At 44.8% G+C, this 16067-nt stretch overlaps 1 long non-coding RNA gene and 8 pseudogenes across 1 annotated transcript; 1 reads left to right on the plus strand and 8 right to left on the minus strand.

The window, feature by feature from the left end:
* Positions 1-5970: 5970 nt before the first annotated feature.
* On the plus strand, positions 5971-7366 carry LOC125311844. Its single transcript, XR_007196533.1, has 3 exons — positions 5971-6060; positions 6948-7105; positions 7236-7366. It is a non-coding gene; the product is annotated as an uncharacterized LOC125311844 (long non-coding RNA).
* A 2768-nt stretch (positions 7367-10134) lies between these two features.
* Positions 10135-10252, minus strand: LOC125312141 (annotated as a pseudogene).
* Positions 10253-10679: 427 nt separating this feature from the next.
* On the minus strand, positions 10680-10798 carry LOC125312155 (annotated as a pseudogene).
* A 1511-nt stretch (positions 10799-12309) lies between these two features.
* Positions 12310-12425, minus strand: LOC125312135 (annotated as a pseudogene).
* Positions 12426-12666: 241 nt separating this feature from the next.
* LOC125312138 lies at positions 12667-12781 on the minus strand (annotated as a pseudogene).
* Positions 12782-12848: 67 nt separating this feature from the next.
* Positions 12849-12964, minus strand: LOC125312131 (annotated as a pseudogene).
* Positions 12965-13208: 244 nt separating this feature from the next.
* On the minus strand, positions 13209-13326 carry LOC125312121 (annotated as a pseudogene).
* A 65-nt stretch (positions 13327-13391) lies between these two features.
* LOC125312119 lies at positions 13392-13509 on the minus strand (annotated as a pseudogene).
* Positions 13510-14550: 1041 nt separating this feature from the next.
* On the minus strand, positions 14551-14669 carry LOC125312186 (annotated as a pseudogene).
* Positions 14670-16067: the final 1398 nt, after the last annotated feature.

A 16067-nucleotide genomic window follows, 5' to 3' on the forward strand; every position in this document is an offset into this window, starting at 1 on the left:
CTGTTCTTCTTATCCAGATCAAATGTCTTGCTACTGCCAAAAATATATTCAATGCTTGATTTCTTTTTTTTCCTTTATCACTTCTCCCAAATAAAAACAACTTTTCCCAATTGTCTTGTATGTACCGGTCTTCTTGTCCAAAACCTTTTGCTATTTCCTTCATCATTTTAAGAAAAATATCCAACTTTTGACAAGTAAAAAACATATGCTTTAGACCTTCTTTTTCTTCTCTGCACACTTTACATATTTCATCTTCTGCAAAACCCATCTTAAACAATCTCATTTCATTCATAATACAATTATGTTGCCAAAAGAAAATCAAAATTCTCTAAAATTGGACATTTTAAGGTATTTCTTATGTTTTTCCAAATATCTTCAACATTTAAGTCTTCAAACATTTTGGTCCAATATATGTTTGCTCTTGGCTGTCTGAAAGCTTTACCTCTAAAATATCCATAGAAAATCTTCAATACACACATATCTAGTGTTACTTTTGTTTCTTTTAGAAAAACTTTCATTGCTCCCTCTTCCTTCTTTTTAACATTACAGTTGATTGCCTCCATCCATTCCTTTGGTATTGATTTCTTTACACTTTCAAGTTCTTTTTTAATTTTCTCTCTACCATAATCCTTATTTACAGCCTCTATTTCATCATAGAAAACTGTCAAAGGCAGGAATCCTGTCTTTACCTCATAGAACAGATCTCCTACTCTATGGAAACCTGCTTCAAACCACTGCTTTGCAGTCTCTCCTCCCACACATTTAAACATTGGATTGTAAAATATTGGTTGGTTCAAAATTTCTTTTCTCCCTTCAGGTTGAAAGTGTACATTATCTATAAAATCACTCCATGCTCCCAAGACTTCTCTGTAGAACTCTGGTAATCCTATAGTCATATAATCTCTGGTTTTCATCCATAAGATATTGGCTCCCATTCCAAAATGTTTATTTAAAAAGTACAGCATCATTTTTTTCCAATCTCTATCCCCTTGACTCAGAAAAAGCTTTACTGTTTTGATCCGCAATGCCCTCATTCTTGTACTTGGATCCAATAATCCCAAACCTCCTTCCTCCACTCTCCCCATTAATGTGTCATAGGCTATTTTGTTTTCCCATCCCAAATTTTCTGATTATTATCTTTAAATCTTTTATCCACTGTTTTTGAAGGCACTGATCCCAGAATATACCATATTTTGATAAAAATAATGTATTGAGCACTAAAATCTTTCCTTTAAGTGTTAAGTTTCTTCTTCTCCAAAAATTTAGTCTATTTTGCATTTTCCCAAGCATTTCTTTTCCACATTGTCTCTGTATTCTCTTTTTCTTTTGCTCCTATCTCTCACCCAAAATTTTAAGATTACTTTGCCTCTTTTAAAGGGAAGTTTTATTGATTTTACCTATCCTTATTCAGTTTTATTCATATTCATTTTAGCTCCTGAGCCTTTACTGTATATTTCAAAAACTTTTATTGTTTCATTAACACTCTGTTCATCTTTTAAGATCAACGTTGTATCATCTGCATATTGATATATCTTTGTTTCAGTATGAAACTCCTCCACCCCCACACCTTTTATCTTATTTTCCGCATTAATTGCTAACCCTAAAGGCTCAGCCACCAAGGAATACAATAAAGCTGATAAAGGACATCCCTGTCTTATTGATCTTGTTATATGAAAAAAATCAGTTGTAAACCCATTGCACTTAACACAGCTCTTTGCTTCTACATATAAAGCTTTTAAACAGTTTATTATTTTTTCTCCAAAACCAAATCTTTCTAACACTGCAAATAAAAAATCATGTTCTACTCTATCAAAAGCTTTTTCTAAATCTGCACTTATTAAAAACCACTCTTTCTTTCTCTTTCCATATACCATAAAGTATCTCTAACACTGTTTACTGTCTCTGATATATCCCTTCCTAATACTGCATATGCTTGGTTTGTCTGAATAATTAACGGTAAAACATGTTTTAATCTATTTGCTATTAATTTTGCCAATATCTTGTAATCACAATTTAAAAGACTTATTGGTCTAAAGTTCTGTAACTCTTCCTTATCTCCTTTTCTTTTATAAATTATTTTAATTATCCCCCTCGTCATGGTGGGGCTAAGTGATCCTCCCTTCCACACCTCTTCAAAGACTAGCCTCAAAATAGGTACCAAAACACGTTTAAACACTTTATAGAACTCGCATGGTAAGCCATCTAACCCAGGACTCTTTCCATTTTTCATTCCATCAATTGCCTTTCCTATTTCTTCATAATCAATGTCTTTGTTGCACATTTCTTTATCCGCTTTCCCCACCCTCTTCTTTATTTTACTCAAAAGAAAATCTTTTGCTTCTTCTTCAGCTCCTTGTTTTGGGAAGAGCTTGGCATAATACATTTGTATTTCTTTTAGTATATGTTTTATATCTGTTACTCTTTCCCCTTCTTCATTTTTTATGCTCTTAATCTCTTCAGATTTTTTTGTCTATTCTTTTTTCTAAATCAAAAAAAGAATTTTGTACATCTTTCACCTTCTACCATATATTTCGCTCTACTTCTTATCATTGCCCCTTGATATTTCATTTCTTCTATTTTCTTAAGTTCATCTTCCAACTCTACCACTCTATCTATATCTTCTGCCCCATTTAATTTTCTTGTTTCATTCTCCAGGTCTTTCCTTATTACATTTTCCCTACTTATCCTATCTTTATTCCTTTTCTTACAGATATCAATTGAATATTTTTTTATATCAAATTTTAGATTATCCCACCAAATCCCCAAATTTCTCTCATACAGGTCCCTTTCCCTTTTACTGTTAGCAATTATACCTTCAATTTCCATTTGATACACATTATCTTTTAAAACATCAGTGTTTAAACACCACACTCCAGGACCTCTTTCTACTTTACTCAGATCTATCTTGAAAACAATATAATCATGATCACTAAACCCACACCTTCTATAATAAATGTTCTTGATACTTTCCTCAAAACTCCTCTTTGTTAAAACCATGTCAATTCTACTTTGTTTCAACTGATCAAGCACAATTTGTCTCCTACTATATTTTCTTACTCCCTTATTCCTCTCTCTCCATACATCTTGCAGGTCATTATCATCCATTAAACTTTTTAATTCATATCTTCCTCTCTCTGTTTTAAAAACCATATTATCCGCAATGTCATCTTTCTCCAAAGAAGTATTAAAATCACCAACAATTACAGTTTCCCCCCAATCTTCTAATAACACCCTAAGTTTCTTAAAAAAAGAAACCTTTTGTTTATCATCATTCGGTGCATGTAAATTACAAATATTTACTTTTTCATTGTCCTTTTCAAATCTTACACTTAATATTTTCCCCTCCTCATCACTATATATTTCTGTTACTTTATCACACACATTCCTTTTAATTAAGAATGCCACTCCTCTTCCTTTTTTGCCATTATTAAGAAAAACTTCTCCATCCCACCTCTTTTTTAATCCTTCCACCACCTTGTCAGTCCAGTTAGTCTCTTGTAAGATGATTATTTCACTTCTTTCAGTGTCCTTGATCAGTCTTTGTATTTTTTCTGGGTTCACCCCCCCTCTTAAATTTAAAGAAATAAAATTAAGTCCCATTAGCAAGATAAAAACAAAAAATCTAATAAAAAACAAAAATGAAAATCTCCCCCCCATTTACAATTATGTCTTTTTACGCAGACCCTCCGGCACTGGCAATCTTCTTCTTTTCTCTTGTTCTGCCAGTACCGCTTTTATATTAATTGTTGGCTTTAACCTAGTTCTTTCAAGATTTACATTGAAATTAGTGACTTTTAACTTTTCTTTCCTTACATTCCTCACCTTGGAAAGGAGTCCAAGTTCCTGTTTGTCATTGTTTTCCTTCTTCTTTTCAATGTCCTTTTCTTTATCCTCTTTTCTTTGACTTTGGATTCTCTGTATTATTCCAGCCTCTAAAAGCTCTGTAGCCTCCTCCTCCATAGATGCATCCGTGTAATTCACAGCTTGCTTCTGACTCAGGACCTCAACCTGAAGCGGCTGAGCGCAGGGGAGGTCATTCTCATCTGAAGAGAAAACTGGAACATAGGGCTCATCCTCCACCTCGTACTCTTCTCCATATTCCCTGAGTTCATTCTCAGACTCTCCACCATCTTCCTCCACATCTCTTCTACATTCGCACCTTATGCATGCACGGTGACAATTTGGGCACTTGTCGGCAACACACTCCCGTGCGTAATGTCCTTGTTGCAGGCACTCCCTACATTTGAAATCCGGACAATCTCGCAGTACATGTCCTGGATTCATGCATGAGCGACAGATCTTCACTTGGCGATCGTGAATCACCCTACAGTACTGGGGTCCGTCGGGAGTGTCAAACTTGACCGAATAAGGCAAGGAGGTCACTTCTTTTGGAAATTTAACTTTTATAAAACGTGTTCCATCCACCACTTTCGTACCTGGATAGAAGCGTCGCCGTAACGGAGAAATGGGCTCCACTCCCCAGCGGTACAGCTTCTCTAGCACTTCACCATCAGTTGTATACGGTGGCAGGTGTAAAAATGAGACCATTATTTCATTCATAAGCAGTCTTTTCGTTTTCACTACTTTCCCATCATACAGAAAGCCGTCTTCCAAACGCTCACATGCATTCTCATCCTCCAATGTTGCTTCAAAATGCTTATTTGGTCTCGGTCTTAGTGCCAACAATTTTCCTATCCCCACTTGCTTTTCGAGTGCCTTGATTACAGTTATAGGCATAACATTCTCCATACTTTCCATTTCCAACACGATTGTTAGTTCTCTCGTATACCTCTTTCGTTGTGATATGTTTCTTCCACTTTGCTGTCTTATTTCCCCATTTTGCTTGTTCTCCCCTTATTCCTCCTCATGTTCATTATCAACAGTCAATTTTTTTATATTAGCACAGACTTCATGTTCATTGTCCTTTTCATTTTTATCTTTGTTCAAACCTTTGTCTTTTCCATTCCTTTCATCAGAACTTAAAATCACATCCATTTTCATCTTCTCCTGAGCCTGTCCATTGTCTTTTGTCTTTGCAATTCTTTTACCAGGAACTTGGTTTGAAACACAATCCTTACTCGTACTTGCCTTCTCCATGTCCATTTTCTTTGTCTTGTTTTTATCCAAATTAAGAGGTAATTCCAAGTTGGGTTTGCCTGTTGTCTTTCCGAGTCTGATGCCATGTGGTCCGTCCATTGTTTGAAGCTAAATTTAGCTCCCCCAAACAGATAAAACTGTTGGGATTGCTGCCAAAAAGGCTCAACGTCAATTCAAAGCGTATAAAAACTAAACAAACAAACAAAAAAAAAACTGTCAAAACAATCAATACAACTGAAAAAAACTCGAGGGAGCCTCTCTCCCTCCACTGCAGCCACCAGCTCCACTGAAAACCAAATAGGGGCGTGTTTAGCATGGTATGGCCGTAAGCGAAAGCTGCTCGCCAAAATAGTCTACTTAAAGCTCCTCCAGCCTGGGAGGGAGTCACACGCGCGTTAACCGTCTTGCCTCTCAGCACCGATAGCGCCACTTAAAAGCCAGGTGTTGGCAGTCAACTCGTGCTCTTTTTTTTTCAACCAGTTACTCGCTTAGCATATAGCCTATATTTCTTTTCAGAAAATAGGCCCTACGTATGCATTTTATTATTATTATTATTATTATTTATTTTTTATTTTATTTTATTTTTTATCTTTTTCAAAGGGAGGCAGCAAACAGTCAAGGAGGTGCCTCATGGCGCACAGACAGACAAGCTTAAAATGATAAAGTTTCACTGGCTGAAGGAGAGAAAAGCTTACGGCACCTGGTATTCCCAGGCAAATGCTCCTCCAAGTACATAAAGAGATCGGCAGCCGTCCAATGGTTGAGCAATGCTGAGCAGAGTTGATCAGCGATCAGCCAATGGTTGAGCAATGCTGAGCAGAGCTGAGCGCTCAACAGACCAATCATTGAGCGAGGATCGGAAAACGTCATTTGAGACTGAGCTGCAGTAGAAAAAGACTGGCGGCCATCTTTATTTATTGCGGTCGGCGTTGTGACAGATCGGACTATTTTTTTCACTCTCAGGTAAGTTTGGTGTAATTATGTGCAAAGTAATGACTGAAACTCTATATATTTTTGGATAATTTGCCTGAATTTGCCTGAGGTTTTACATGACAATCTCGTTAGCGCCGTACGCTTGTTTACATTAAAATAGCTAGGTTCGATCTCTCTGATATGCGTTTAAAATGTGATCAGACTATTGATTTTACATGTTGAGGCATTGAAGAATGTATTACTACTGTGTGGACTCGAAATGTAAAGCTGAAATATGCTTTAGATGCGTTAGAATATCAACCGCGATTAGAATGCTAAATGCATTGAAAATGAATGAATGAGCTACCAATCGCCACTGTAATGACCTGACGATCACTGGAAATACTTTAAAAACGTGATCAGACACTCTAGCTCACTTCTTAAGACCATAGAGATGGTGTTACAACAGTGTGGAGTTGAAATTCGATGTGTAAATATGCTTTAGAAGTGTAAACATGTCAACCGCGATTTGCATGCTAAAAACAAAGTGATGAATGAATGGGCTGTTTTTAGTTACTACTTTTACGAGGGCTGCAGGGTCTCTAAAATGTATTTAAGCCCTCATCTGATCATCTGGCTAGCATGTTTAGACTTTGTAGATGTTGTTACTACAGTGTGGAGTCGAAATAATTCGAGGTCTAAATATGCTTTAGATGTGTCAACACAACACCTGTGTTTTATCAAGCTAATAAGTGATGTTTTTTAATCTCACGGGATGTGTGTGTGTCTTCAAAATGGATTCTGTATGGTTGTATGGTAGCTGTATGCAGGTGGGTTGTAGTAGTCATGTGTCATTGCAAAGCCATCTAAAATAATATGGCCATATTTAAATAGACACCAGAATAAATAAGGAGCTTGCAATTCGTTGTGTTTTACAGGATCCCACTGGCATACAACTGTAAGTTACTGTGAAGGTGGTGGTGCTCAATGGCGTTGGGCAGGTGCCGGCGAGGCAGTGACTCCTTGGAGGGGTTGCACGCACACATGTACAATGAATGACATTCCTTCAGAAAGATGTGGAATTACGGCATTCCAAGTGAGTAATTAAAAAAACCCACTTTAATATAAAAAAATTCTATCAATAATGCATTTTATTTCATAGCTTTAGTACATCATCTCTGCAAAGCATATACAATGATACATAAAATGGTCGTGTGCTCTGTCAGGTGTACCTGATTGCATTTGCTGTGCAGTGGAACAGCCGCATGGAATCACTCTGGGTTGCGGGTGGTCAGGGTCGGCAGATGTCATGTATGGATGCACGGCAGATCCAGCGCATCAATCAGCAAGCTGAGGTGCTCTTTCGACAGCGATCATGTTCCAGAGCCCAACTTCGCTGCTCCTATGCCCTACCCTGATGAATACAAGGACCCAGAGCTCCTTGGTGTTGAGTATGCCATGTGCCAGTCAACCAGCTTCACTGCAGGGGATTACTATGCCAAGAAAGGTAAAAAACTTAATCACACACTTAAACAATATACATACATATGAAGCAAGGATATCCCTACAGTTTTCTTGCATAATTCTAGCAAATTCCAGCCAACATGGTATAAAGTTAACTTTTCATTTTATGAAATAAAGAAACCGTGCATGTTATTGGCATATCTGTGTATGAATGAATCTACAAGTGGTTGTTGCAACTGCCTGGACACATCTGTGATTTGTACAATTGCATATTTGCAGCTGAAGAAGAGCAGTCCCGTGAAGAAGGCGATTCGACTGGACAAAGTGAAGAGGAGATGGCAGATGAGGGGTTGACATGTCTACCGAGTCAGACAAGGATCCTATTGACAGCATCTGTAGGAAACATGCCATCCCTACACAAGCAGAACAGGTGGAGGAGGTGGAGGAGGACAGTCCTGCTCTGCAGGATGTGCTGATGACCCAGGGACATCTGCATCTGCCAGGAATAGAGGAAGTGTAGGCATGGGCTTTGCTGCTTCTACAACTGGCAGACAACAGTGACCACCACCTAGTGCCAGCTGATCTCAGGCAGAAGATTGCTACTGCTGGCAGTTCTCGAGCATGACAAGACTACTGTCAACTTTGTGAAAAAGTACGAATCTAGGTGGGGCTACACCCTGTTTGGCCGGTGTCTTGGGGCTGACACATCCGAGACCAGAGCTGCCCAGAAGACAAAGTTTGGCTGGATGAAATACCCTCATGGAAGCACAGGTGACGGAGGACAGTCGTCTGTTGTACCTCGCCATTAAAATAAAAAATAAAAAAATCGTCCACCAGCCAGTCACCTCTTCTCCCCCAGTAAAATTACAACTGCAATAAAGGGGCTATATAAACTTACTGCACAACTTAATGCACATACTGCACATATCTGTCTTCATGGTTCATACTGAATATCCATATTTATTCTGTTTTTCTTATAATGTATATTCTGTTAATACACTGAATATATCTATATTATTCTTTCTACTATTATACTGTTACTGCTACTACATTGCACATATCTGTACATGTTGTTTACATTTGGGTCGTTTAAGAGGGGTGTAAAGACATTCCTGTTCAACATGCACTTAGTTCTTTAAGCGCTTCTTATGCGTTATGGTTTGTATAATATTGTTTTATTTCCATTAGGCTGTTGATTAATTTGACATTATTGTTTATTATTGATATTCTCCTTCATGTAGTTTTACCATGTCATTGTTTTTATATTATTGATTGAATGGACATTATTGTTAATTATTGCTTTTTCCCCTCATTTTCATTGTTTATTTATTTAGGCTATTGATTGAATTGTCATTGTTGTTTATTGTTCCTATTCTCCTTATTATAGTTTGATCAACATTCTAATCTGTTCCCTGTTAAATTTTAAATATTATGTTGTTTTTGTATTTGTGTGTGTAAACTTTGGACAAAGGCCTCTGCCAAATCCATTACCATAACTATGTTGTTCATACATTGTTTATGTTACATAGCCATATTTATTCTGCTCTTATAAAGTAACTGCTAATACACTGCACATATTTATACTTAATTTATATTACTCTAAACCACCTTCTGTAAACCAACTGTATACTACTGTCTACACTGCACTATATTTCTTATCCTGTCTATGTACCACCTGTCTATACTTTATCACATGGCACTTTTCTGCTTTTTTGCACTTCTGGTTAGGCATAAACTGCATTTTGTTGTCTTTGTACTTGTACTCTGCACAATGACAATAAAGTTGAATGTAATCTAATCCACTCTGGTCTTTCCATTCCTCTGCCCAATCTTAATGAGAAATCCATATCAAATTTAGAAAAAAAAAGGGGAGAAAAAAGGCCAACTACACAATAATGTGACAATTGCACACTTTTCCATTTTACTATATGAATCTCATCAGCTACATCAACTCAAATTATGAAAATAATAAACAAAACATGCAGCAGACTCGTGGATTTCAATAAACTAGGCCTTGTACATGATAATTTCTGTAAATAGCATTTCCAGACGTTGACCACCAGATGGAGCCATCCGTTTGATCTTTTTGATCGATCCCAGGGTTGAGCAATATGTACTTGGGGGGGTCATGAGCCATTCCCAGGCGGTCTCCCATCCAAGTACTAACCAGGCCCGACGCTGCTTAGCTTCCGAGATCAGACGAGAGCTGGCGTGCTCAGCGTGTTATGGCCGTAAGCGATTACTCAACCACTCGGACACGTTCATCAACCTCAACCGCTCTGCCTGCACAAGCAAAAAAGCGCTTACAGCACCTGGTATTCCCAGGCGGTCTCCCATCCAAGTACTAACCAGGCCCGGCGCTGCTTAGCTTCGAGATCAGGCGAGGCGGGCATGCTCAGCGTGGTATGGCCTGCGATTACTCAACCACTTTCGACACGTTCATCAACCTCAACCGCTCTGCCTGCACAAGCAAGCAAAACCCTTACAGCACCTGGTATTCCCAGGCGGTCTCCCATCAAGTACTAACCAGGCCCGGCTGCTTAGCTTCGAGATCAGGCGAGCGGGCGTGCTCAGCGTGGTATGGCCCGTAAGCGATTACTCAACCACTTTCGGACACGTTCATCAACCTCAACCGCTCTGCCTGCACAAGCAAAAGCAAAACCCTTACAGCACCTGGTATTCCCAGGCGGTCTCCCATCCAAGTACTAACCAGGCCCGGCGCTGCTTAGCTTCGAGATCAGGCGAGAGCTGGCGTGCTCAGCGTGGTATGGCCGTGTTTATTACTCAACCACTTTCGGACACGTTCATCAACCTCAACCGCTCTGCCTGCACAAGCAAGCAAAACGCTTACAGCACCTGGTATTCCCAGGCGGTCTCCCATCAAGTACTAACCAGGCCCGGCGCTGCTTAGCTTCGAGATCAGGCGAGCTGGGCTGCTCAGCGTGGTATGGCCGTGGCGATTACTCAACCACTTTCGGACACGTTCATCAACCTCAACCGCTCTGCCTGCACAAGCAAGCAAAAGCGCTTACAGCACCTGGTATTCCCAGGCGGTCTCCCATCAAGTACTAACCAGGCCCGGCGCTGCTTAGCTTCGAGATCAGGCGAGGCGGCGTGCTCAGCGTGGTATGGCCGTGGCGATTACTCAACCACTTTCCGGACGCGTTCATCAACCTCAACCGCTCTGCCTGCACAAGCAAACAAAATGCTTACAGCACCTGGTATTCCCAGGCGGTCTCCCCATCAAGTACTAACCAGGCCCGACGCTGCTTAGCTTCCGAGATCAGGCGAGAGCCGGCGTTGCTCAGCGTGGTATGGCCGTGGCGATTACTCAACCACTTTCCGGACACGTTCATCAACCTCAACCGCTCTGCCTGCAAAAGCAAGCAAAACGCTTACAGCACCTGGTATTCCCAGGCGGTCTCCCATCAAGTACTAACCAGGCCCGGCTGCTTAGCTTCGAGATCAGGCGAGCTGGCGTGCTCAGCGTGGTATGGCCGTAAGCGATTACTCAACCACTCGGACACGTTCATCAACCTCAACCGCTCTGCCTGCACAAGCAAGCAAAATGCTTACAGCACCTGGTATTCCCAGGCGGTCTCCCATCAAGTACTAACCAGGCCCGGCTGCTTAGCTTCGAGATCAGGCGAGGCGGGCTTGCCCAGCGTGGTATGGCCGTGGCGATTCCTCAACCACTTTCGGACACGTTCATCAACCTCAACCGCTCTGCCTGCACAAGCAAGCAAAATGCTTACAGCACCTGGTATTCCCAGGCGGTCTCCCATCAAGTACTAACCAGGCCCGACGCTGCTTAGCTTCGAGATCAGGCGAGGCTGGCGTGCTCAGCGTGGTATGGCGTGGCGATTACTCAACCACTTTCGGACACATTCATCAACCTCAACCTCTCTGCCTGCACAAGCAAGCAAAACTCTTAAAGCACCTGGTATTCCCAGGCGGTCTCCCATCAAGTACTAACCAGGCCCGGCTGCTTAGCTTCGAGATCAGGCGAGGCCCGGCGTGCTCAGCGTGGTATGGCCGTAGCGATTACTCAACCACCGGACACGTTCATCAACCTCAACCGCTCTGCCTGCACAAGCAAGCAAAACGCTTACAGCACCTGGTATTCCCAGAGGCGGTCTCCCATCAAAGTACTAACCAGGCCCGGCGGCTGCTTAGCTTCGAGATCAGGCGAGGCGGGCGTGCTCAGCGTGGTATGGCCTTAGCGATTACTCAACCACTTTCGGACCGTTCATCAACCTCAACCGCTCTGCCTGCACAAACAAGCAAAAAGCTTACAGCACCTGGTATTCCCAGGCGGTCTCCCATCCAAGTACTAACCAGGCCCGGCGCTGCTTAGCTTCGAGATCAGGCGAGAGCGGGCGTGCTCAGCGTGGTATGGCGTGGCGATTACTCAACCACCGGACACGTTCATCAATCCTTCAACGCTCTGCCTGCACAAGCAAGCAAAAAAACTTACAGCACCTGGTATTCCCAGGCGGTCTCCCATCAAGTACTAACCAGGCCCGGCGCTGCTTATCTTCCGAGATCAGGCGAGAGGGAACGGGCGTGCTCAGCATGGTATGGCGTGGCGATTACTCAACCACTCGGACCACGTTCATCAACCTTCAACCGCTCTGCCTGCACAAGCAAACAAAACCGCTTACAGCACCTGGTATTCCCAGGCGGTCTCCCATCAAGTACTAACCAGGCCCGGCGCTGATTAGCTTCGAGATCAGGCGAGGCCAGGCGTGCTCAGCGGTATGGCCGTGGCGATTACTCAACCACTTTCGGACCGTTCATCAACCTCAACCGCTCTGCCTGCACAAGCAAGCAAAACGCTTACAGCACCTGGTATTCCCAGGCGGTCTCCCATCAAGTACTAACCAGGCCCGGCGCTGCTTAGCTTCGAGATCAGGCGAGGCTGGCGTGCTCAGCGTGGTATGGCCGTAAGCGATTACTCAACCACTCGGACACGTTCATCAACCTCAACCGCTCTGCCTGCACAAGCAAAACAAAAACTTACAGCACCTGGTATTCCCAGGCGGTCTCCCATCAAGTACTAACCAGGCCCGGCTGCTTAGCTTCGAGATCAGGCGAGGCGGGCGTGCTCAGCGTGGTATGGCCGTGGCGATTACTCAACCACTCGGACACGTTCATCAACCTCAACCGCTCTGCCTGCACAAGCAAGCAAAATGCTTACAGCACCTGGTATTCCCAGGCGGTCTCCCATCCAAGTACTAACCAGGCCCGACGCTGCTTAGCTTCGAGATCAGGCGAGGCGGCGTGCTCAGCGTGGTATGGCGTAAGCGATTACTCAACCACTTTCGGACCGTTCATCAACCTTCAACCGCTCTGCCTGCAAAAGCAAGCAAAAACGCTTACAGCACCTGGTATTCCCAGAGGTCTCCCATCAAAGTACTAACCAGGCCCGGCGCTGCTTAGCTTCGAGATCAGACGAGGCGGGCGTGCTCAGCGTGGTATGGCCGTAAGCGATTACTCAACCACTTTCGGACCGTTCATCAACCTTCAACCGCTCTGCCTGCACAAGCAAGCAAAAACTTACAGCACCTGGTATTCCCAGGCGGTCTCCCATCAAGTACTAACCAGGCCCGGCTGTTAGCTTCCGAGATCAGGCGAGAGCGGGCGTGCTCAGCGTGGTATGGCCGTAGCGATTACTCAACCCACTTTCCGGACCGTTCATCAACCTCAACGCTCTGCCTGCACAAGCAAAAAAGCGCTTACAGCACCTGGTATTCCCAGGCGGTCTCCCATCAAAGTACTAACCAGGCCCGACGCTGCTTAGCTTCGAGATCAGGCGAAAGCGGGCGTGCTCAGCGTGGTATGGCCGTGAGCGATTACTCAACCACTCGGACACGTTCATCAACCTTCAACCGCTCTGCCTGCACAAGCAAACAAAATGCTTACAGCACCTGGTATTCCCAGGCGGTCTCCCATCCAAGTACTAACCAGGCCCGGCGCTGCTTAGCTTCGAGATCAGGCGAGGCGAGGCGTGCTCAGCGTGGTATGGCCGTAAGCGATTACTCAACCACTCGGACACGTTCATCAACCTCAACCGCTCTGCCTGCACAAACAAAGCAAAACGCTAAGCACCTGGTATTCCCCAGCGGTCCCCATCAAGTACTAACCAGGCCCGGAGCGTGCTTCCGAGATCAGGCAGGTATGGTGCTCAGCGTGGTATGGCCGTAAACCAACCACTGACACCGTTCATCAACCTTCAACCGCTCTGCCTGCACAAGCAAGCAAAACGCTTACAGCACCTGGTATTCCCAGCTTAGCTTCCGAGAACCAGGCGAGACGCTTTCGGCGTTCATCAGCGTGGTATGGCCGTGGCGATTACTCAACCACTTTCGGACACGTTCATCAACCTTCAACCGCTCTGCCTGCACAAGCAAGCAAAAGCGCTTACAGCACCTGGTATTCCCAGGCGGTCTCCCATCAAGTACTAACCAGGCCCGGCTGCTTAGCTTCCAGATCAGGCAGGCGGGCGTGCTCTAGCGATGGTATGGCCGTAGCGATTACTCAACCACTGACACGTTCATCAACCTCAACCGCTCTGCCTGCACAAGCAAACAAAAACTTACAGCACCTGGTATTCCCAGGCGGTCTCCCATCAAGTACTAACCAGGCTCGGCGCTGCTTAGCTTCGAGATCATCAGAGGCGGAAGTGCTCAGCGTGGTATGGCCGTAAGCGATTACTCAACCACTCGGACACGTTCATCAACCTCAACCGCTCTGCCTGCACAAACAAGCAAAACGCTTACAGCACCTGGTATTCCCAGGCGGTCTCCCATCAAAAAGTACTAACCAGGCCTGGCGCTGCTTAGCTTCGAGATCAGGCGAGGCTGGCGTGCTCAGCGTGGGTATGGCCGTAGCGATTACTCAACCACTTTCGGACACGTTCATCAACCTTCAACCCGCTCTGCCTGCACAAAACGCAAGCAAAACGCTCCTACAGCACCTGCTCAGCGCTCGAGGTATGGCCGTGGCGATTACTCAACCACTTTCGGACACGTTCATCAACCTTCAACCGCTCTGCCTGCACAAAGCAAACAAAACGCTTTACAGCACCTGGTATTCCCAGGCGGTCTCCCCATCAAGTACTAACCAGGCCCGACGCTGCTTAGCTTCCGAGATCAGGCGAGAGCGGGCGTTCTCAGCGTGGTATGGCCGTGAAAGCGATTGTCAACCACTTTCGGACACGCGTTCATCAACCTCAACCGCTCTGCCTGCACAAGCAAGCAAACGCTTACAGCACCTGGTATTCCCAGGCGGTCTCCCATCCAAGTACTAACCAGGCCCGATGCTTAGCTTCGAGATCAGGCGAGGCGAGATCAGCCAGGACATGTTCATCAACCTTCTCAACCGCGCCTGCTCAAAAACCAGCACCTGGTATTCCCAGGCGGTCTATCCTTCAACCAGGCCCGACGCCAAGCTTAGCTTCGAGATCACGCAGCACCTGCTCAGCGTGGGTATGGCCGTAAGCGATTGCTCAAATCCACTTCGGACCGTTCATCAACCTTAACCGCTCTGCCTGCACAAGCAAGCAAAAACGCTTACAGCACCTGGTATTCCCGGCGGTCCCCATCCAAGTACTAGCCAGGCCCGACGCTGCTTAGCTTCGAGATCAGGCGAGAGCTGGCGTGTTTTGCGCAGGCGGCCGTGGCGATTACTCAACCCACTGACACGCAGATCAACCCTCAACCGCTCTGCCTGCACAAGCAAGCAAAACGCACAGCACCTGGTAGCCCCAGGCGGTCTCCCCATCCGGACCATTAACCAGGCCCGACGCTTTTTAGCTTCCGAGATCAGATCGAGCGTGGCTTCAGCGTGGTATGGCCCGTAAGTAATTACTCAACCACTAACCACGCTCATCAACCTTCAACCGCTTGCTCAAATAAACAAGCAAAACGCTTACAGCACCCGGCGATTCCCAACCACTTCCATCCAAGTACTAACCAGGTACCATTTCTGCCTGCCCAGCTTCCAAAATCAGGCGAGCCTGCTGTGCTCAGCGTGGTATGCCGTGCGATTACTCAACCACTGACACGTTCATCAACCTTCAACGCTCTGCCTGCACAAAGCAAGCAAAACGCTTACAGCACCTGGTATTCCCAGGCGGTCTCCCCCATCCAAGTACTAACCAGGCCCGACGCTGCTTAGCTTCGAGATCAGGCGTGCTCAAAGTGTGGCTATGGCCGTCAGCGGCTTACTCAACCACTTTCGGACACGTTCATCAACCTCAACCGCTCTGCCTGCAAGCAAGCAAAACGCCATACCCACCTGGTATTCCCAGGCGGTCTCCCATCAAGTACTAACCAGGCCCGACGCTGCTTAGCCTCGAGATCAGCCCGAGAGCGGGCGTGCTCAGCGTGCAGGGGCAGTGGCGATTATTCAACCACTGGACACGCTTCATCAACCTTCAACCGCTTGCCTGCACAAGCAAACAAAACGCCACAGCACATGGTGTTCCCAGGCGGTCTCCCCATCCAAGTACTAACCAGGCCCGACGCTGCTTAGCTTCCAAGATCAGACGAGCGGCGTGTTTGGAAGCGTGGTGGCGGTCAGTAGCTTAT

This window comes from Alosa alosa, chromosome 18 (assembly GCF_017589495.1).
Source record: "Alosa alosa isolate M-15738 ecotype Scorff River chromosome 18, AALO_Geno_1.1, whole genome shotgun sequence".
Lineage (NCBI taxonomy): Eukaryota > Metazoa > Chordata > Actinopteri > Clupeiformes > Clupeidae > Alosa > Alosa alosa.